The sequence below is a fragment of the Canis aureus genome, chromosome 6 (genome assembly GCF_053574225.1).
Source record: "Canis aureus isolate CA01 chromosome 6, VMU_Caureus_v.1.0, whole genome shotgun sequence".
In the NCBI taxonomy this organism is placed as follows: domain Eukaryota; kingdom Metazoa; phylum Chordata; class Mammalia; order Carnivora; family Canidae; genus Canis; species Canis aureus.
In genome coordinates this window covers 23,148,243-23,154,877 of record NC_135616.1, presented here as the reverse complement: position 1 = coordinate 23,154,877, position 6,635 = coordinate 23,148,243, and positions in this window count along the sequence as shown.

The window sequence follows — 6,635 nt, the reverse complement described above, 5'->3', positions numbered from 1 at the left end:
TCATGCCCCTCTCTGTTGCTAATAACATGAGTTCCCTGAAAACAGGCTTTTTGTCTTAATTCATCCTCTTTCATCCTCTGGCTCCAACACCTGGTACAGGTGCACAACACACATGTGTGGAATTCCCAATCCAGGTGTGCTGTCATAGATTGAATAAAGCAACCCCCACCCCTGCCGCCCATGCTCCGAGATATCCACCTGCTAATTTCTACAATCTGTGCAAGGAATGTTGCAGATGTGATTAAATGAAGGATTTTGAGATGAAGAAATGATCCTGGATCATTTGGGTGACCCAACATAATCACAAGGATCCTTATAAGAAGGGGCCATGAGCCAAGGATGCAAGTGGCCTCTAGAAGCTTAAAAAGGCAAGGAGAACCACTCCTTGAGGCCAAGCATCCAAAAGGAGCACAGCTCTGCCGACACTTTGATTTTAGATTTCTGGCTTCTGGAAGTGTAAGAGAATAAATTCGGGTTGTTTCAAGCCACTGAACGTGTGGTAATTTGTTACAGTGACAATACGCTAATGCATGTGCCTAAATGAATTAAATAGTCAGACCTTTCAGACTACTAGACATATTTTTAAAGGGAATAGACAATGCACATTAAAAATACAGGAATGCCAGAGTGGCTCAGTCAGTTAAGAGTCTGACTCTTGATACTGATTTAGACAGATAAATCCCTTGCTCCCACTCCCTTCTCCTGGAGCATTTCCACTGCTCTTCAAAGGAAGCAGAATGGATGGAATGTTCATGAGAGAGCTTTCATGGATTTTCTTGTGTATTTGCCTCGGTACAGAGGAACCCCAGGCAGGAAGGGCCCTGACTCCTGCTGAGATGCCAAATTCTCATGCAGGACCCTGACTCTTGATTTTGGCTCAGGTCATGATCTCAGGGTAATGAGGTGGAGCTCCGGTCAGGCTCATTCCCTGGGCAGGGCCCTGACCCCCCACAATGTGGGGCTCCCACCCCCTGATACCTGTCTGTGAGGTGGTCTGGGATGGCAGTGGGTCTCTGCCTTTCAAGACGCTGAAGCAAAATCCACTCAGTAATAGCCTTTAGTTGTCATTGGAATGAAAGGACCTTTTTGTTCTTTTGCCCCTAGCCCTAGGAGCACTTTAAATTAGACTATTTTCTATTTTTAAACATTCTCAGTGACTAAGTTCTTGAAATCAGTTCAAGGATGCAGAACCTTGGCGCTCAGCATTTGAGCTAGATTACTCCCAGGAGCTGGTGGTCATTCAGTGTCCATCTCTTGGAGACCGGTAGGTCATGGTGCCATTTCTCACATGTCTATACGAGAGGAGAAAACACCTTGGTAAAACCCAAAGACCTGGCAAGGGCTTGTAGGAGAACTGTTTGCCAGCTCGGAGTCAAGCCTGTCACTTATTCCTGCAGCAAATATATACTGAGCACTGGCTATGTGCAGGACACTGTTCTGCAGATACTTCGAAATCCATCCCCATGTATTTTCCCAAAAGGCTTTTGGGGGGGGGGGGGCTGTCAAGCAGTGTTCATTCAGCTCAGCTCGGGCCATGCAGACAGCTTCCTGGGGCTCCCCTCCCTGAGCCCACCACTGCCTTCCAAGGCAGGCTTTGCACCCACCTTGGCAAGCCGGGCCTCCCAGCGCGTGGGGCCGCTGCCTGCACGGAGGCACAGTCTCCGGCGTTTATTCACACGGGCTGCAGGTAGCCCCGGCCCCTCGCTAGCCCCGATGGTTCCAGACGGACCTTCAGCATTTGCATTGATTGCCAAAGATGAATTACCATCCGCCCGGGCTGGAAATGAACGGAGGCAGGTCCAACCCACAGTGAATGGGGAACTGGGAAACGGATTGATTGGAGGCTTATTTCCACTTTGAAAGGCAGTAAGAAGTCCTGGGGCTAAGGGGTGGGTGTTCTCTGAACTGTGTAGAAAGAAGGAACGGCTGCACGACTGAGGGTTTGGATGCCATACAGAATTCCTGGGAAGTGCTGCCTCTGCGGGCAAAATGCCGTCTAAGGCATAAATACCCTCCCTAAACGTCCCTGTTTGACAGGTGCTATCCGAATGTCGCAGGAGCTATTTTAATATTGGTGATTTTTGTTTCCTGCCTGTGTGTGTGCATCCAATGCCAACTCCCAAGGCATCACATTAACAAGAGGCTTGGTTACTTCCAGCTGGGCGTGCTTGAAATTGAATTCACAATCTCTGCCGACAGATCTGCTCTTCTGCCCTGATTCCTGAGCTCGGTTGCAGGCTCATCCACTCAATCTGCTAGCCATGATCCGTGTGCCTAAAACCTCACCGGCTCCTCTAATTTTCCCCATTCCCACAACAAAGCCAGCATTGCTACCTGTTGATTTTCTCTTCTAAATACCTCTAGGGACATTGAGGTAAAGTGGGGAGCTGCTGGGGAAGTAGCCCATGCATCCAGGAACTGGCCTCAGTGGTATCACAAGCTAGTTTGATGCTCACAATAGGGCAGTGTTGTTCCGTTGCATGTGACAATGCCACAGAACATCAACATCGTTGGGGTTGCTCTGAGACCATGACAAAGTAAGACAAAAACCAAAATCACCATGAAACCCACAAAACACCATATCTCCCCTCTATTGAAAGGATTAACTGCGTCTGCTTTATTACCAATTCCAGTTCTTTCTCTTCTCTGATCTGCTCTCCCTACAGATAAACCTTTGAGCCGCCCATAGAATTGGCCTCACTGCAACAGCATCCAATCTAGATGAAGTCCCACTTCCTTAGGAGCTTTCTCAAATTACCCTATTAAAGCCCAAATCCTATAATAGATTCTTTCCAACACTCTATGGCTCCCCATGGTGTGTGTTCTTTCTTGCTAGAAAGAGTAATAAACCCAAGTGGTTCAACTACATAAATGTGCTCCTGGTGGATTTTGGCTGAAGAGTATTGACTCCATTTTCTTCTCTCTATTTCTGGCCAAATCTTATTCTTGATTATCACCATCCTATAAAGCTATAACAACAAGTATGTTTTTCCAGATTCCAAGGTTCTTCCCCTCTCATTCCTGTTTCATGCAGCCATGACATTACGTCTTCCACCCTCACCAGCACATTGCATCAGACTTTCTGTTTATTAAAAATGGGACATGGTATAGGTCATATTGACAACATAAACTCTTAGATGTGATGCAGAGCAAGATATCACTTCTGTGGTATTCTTAACTAAAATGCATAATCTCATTCAGATCATGAGAATATGTCGGGTGAATCCAAATTGAGAATCATCGTACAAAATAACTGATCAGTACTCTTCAAAAGTATCCAGGTCATGAAAGGCAAACGTTATGGGTTGAATTTTGCTTCCCCTCAGAAGATACGGTTAAGTCCTAATCTCCATTACTTCAGAATGTGACTTTATTTGGACATAAGGTTATCACATATGTAATTAGTTAGGATGAGGTCAGATTTGTCACAAAAAGACAAATATTGTTATGATTCCACTTATATGAGGATCTAAAGTAGTCACATTTATAGACACAGAAAGTAGAATGGTGGTTTCCAGGGGGTTGCTGTGTTGAGGGGGGGAAGGGAAGTTATTGTTTAGTTGGTATAGAGTTTCATATTTGCAAGATGAAAAAGTTCTGGAGATGTGTTTCAGAACAAGGTTGAATTGCATACTAAAAAATAGTTAATATGGTAAATTTTTTAAAAAATTTATTTGTTTCGTGGGGGACAGAGGAGGGGGAGACAAGCAGACTCTTGCTAAGCAGAGAGTCCAACATGGGGCTCCATCCCAGGACCCCAAGATCATGATGTGAGCCAAAGTCAAGAGTTGGACGCTGAATCAACTGAGCCATCCACACACCTCAAGATGGTAAAAATTATATAAAATAATTTTATAACATAATTTTATAAAATTATATAACATACTTTTTACCACAATGAAAATTATATAAATTTTTAAAGAGCTGAGATTACTCCTGTGTAGGGTACCCACTAATCCAATAAGAAGAAAGCCATATGAAGACAGAGGCAGAGACTGGAGAGAGAGAGCTACAAAGGACCCCAAAGATTACCAGTAAGTCACCAGAAGCTAGGGAGAGGCAAGGAAGGATCCTATCCTACAGATTTCAGAAAGAATGTGGCCCTGCCAATCTCTTAATTTTGGACTTCTAACCCCCAGAACTGTGAGACAATAAATTTCTGTTGTTTTAAGCCACCTGGTTTATGGTACTCTTTTATAGCAGCCCCAGGAATCTAATACAGCAAGAAAAGACTTAGAAACTGTTATGGGTTGGATGCCACTAACAAGCCTTATATCTATGCTGTTTTCCCAGTTTTGATAATTATACTAAGATCATGTACAATGTTAGCATTAGAATTTGGACAAGGAACTCTATGTACTACTTTAAACTTTTCTTCTCTGAGGCTAAAACTAGTTCAAGATGAGAAGTTAAAACAATGGCATACATAGCAACATTTTTCTAGATACATCTCCTGAGGCAAGGGGAACAAAAGCAAAAATAAGCTGTTGAGATTACATCAAAATAAAAGTTTCTGTACAGCAGAGGAAACAATCAACAAAACTAAAAGACAACCCACAGAATGGAAAAAGATATTTTCAAATGACATATCTGATAAAGGATTATTATCTAAAATATATGAAGAAAGTATACACCTCAAAAAAAAACAAAACACAAATACTTTAAAGATGGGCAGAAGACATGAACAGACATTTCTCCAGAGAAATGGAGATGGCCATTTACAAGATGGCGAAGACCTCCAGGAAAAGATGCTCAACATCATTCATCATCAGGGAAATGCAAATCAAAACCACAATATCACTCATACCTGTTGGAATGTCCAAAATAAGAAACTCCTTTAGGAACCCTCATGCACTATAGGTGGGAATGCAAACTGGTGCAGCCACTGTGGAAAACAGTATAGAGGTTCCTCAAAAAATTACAAATAGAATTACCATATGATCCAGTAATTCCACTACTGAGTATTTACCCAAAGAATATGAAAACACTAATTTTAAAAGATATATACACCCCTATGTTTATTGCAGAATTATTTACAATAGCCAATTATGGAAGCAGCCCAAGTGTCCACTGATAGATGAATAGATAAAGGAGAAGAAGTACATACTCTCTCTCTCTCTCTCTCTCTCTCTCTCTCTCTCTCCACAATGGAATATTATTTAGCTGTACAAAAGAGTGATATCTTGCCATTTGCAACAACATTAGATGGACCTAGAGGGTTATAATGCTAAGTGAAATAAGTGAGTGACAAATATCATATGATTTCAATCATCTGTAGCTTATAAGAAACAGAAACAAACGAAAAAAGAGACAAAAAAACAACAGGCCCCTAACTATAGAGAATAATCAGATGGTTACCAGAGGGGAGGTAGGTAGGAGGATGGGTGATATAGGTGCTGGGGATTAAGAGGACCCTTTCTGTGAGGAGCATACAGCTTAGCTCTAGAAGTGTTGAATCACTGTTATCATACACCTGAAACTCATGTGACACTGTATGCTAACTACTGGAATTTAAAAAGCACGCATGCAACAGGGCATAGACTTTTTTTCTTGTCTTTCTTTCTTTCTTTTTTTTTTTTTTTAAAGATTTTATTTATTTGTTTGACAGAGTGTGAGCACAAGCAAGGGGAGTGGAGGGAGAAGGAGAAGCAGGCCCCCTACGGAACAGGGAGTCTGATGTGGGGCTGGATCCCAGGCCCTGGGGTCATGACCTGAGCCAAAGGCAGATGCTTAACCGACTGAGCCACCCAGGCGCCGCTAGACTTTTTTTCTTAAATAAGAAACGGTAATCTGGCATCCTAATTTAATCATGCCACTTCTCTGCTTAAAACCCTGCATTTGGGATAATGGGAACCTCTATGCTCGTTTTCACTGAAGATTGTTTGGGGTGGCATAGAAGGAGTCTCACAGGCCATCCACTGTCCATCATGCTGGCCTCCCTGCTCTGGCCTTTGCTCACCAGCAACACTGACCTCATTGGGCTCCTCTCCACGGCTCTCCTTCCCACTGGAGGAATTCATAGGACTCCATTCATTCGTCATCTCTTCTCTAAATCCTCCTCTTCTTCTCCTCAGGCTACATCAATCCCCAACCATGCCCCAAGGAGGAGAGGATGCCCAAGAGATACACACACATGTTGAGCAAATATACAGGGGGTGTTCTGTTTCTTTTTTCTGTTTATATCAGAAACCATGAGAAGAATAGTCCTTTTCTCTTATGCCCCTCAAAGGGCTGAGTGGCTGGTCTTGAGTCTCCAGGCTTCAGCAGTGTAACATCGTGAAACATCAGAAAGGTTAAGGCGGGGAGGGGGGATGTTGTATTAATCGATCCATCTATATGTGACCAGATTAATAATTTTTACCTGTGAGGTAAAGTCTTGGGACATCCCATTGATTTTAATAGTGATTTCTGGTTCCCTAAAGGTATATAATACGTGGCCCAGGAAAGTCTTTAAACAGAAGTAATCTTGAAATAGTTTGTTGCATCTAAATGTCTCATTCAAATTATCTTCCTTTGAATATACTTTATGTGGAGAGCATAGTAGTATTGTTTTCTTATTTTTAAAAAGGGCAGGGACATTTTATGAGAATGAATACCTTGCCTTTAAATGACACTGCTGTTGACAATTATCCCCC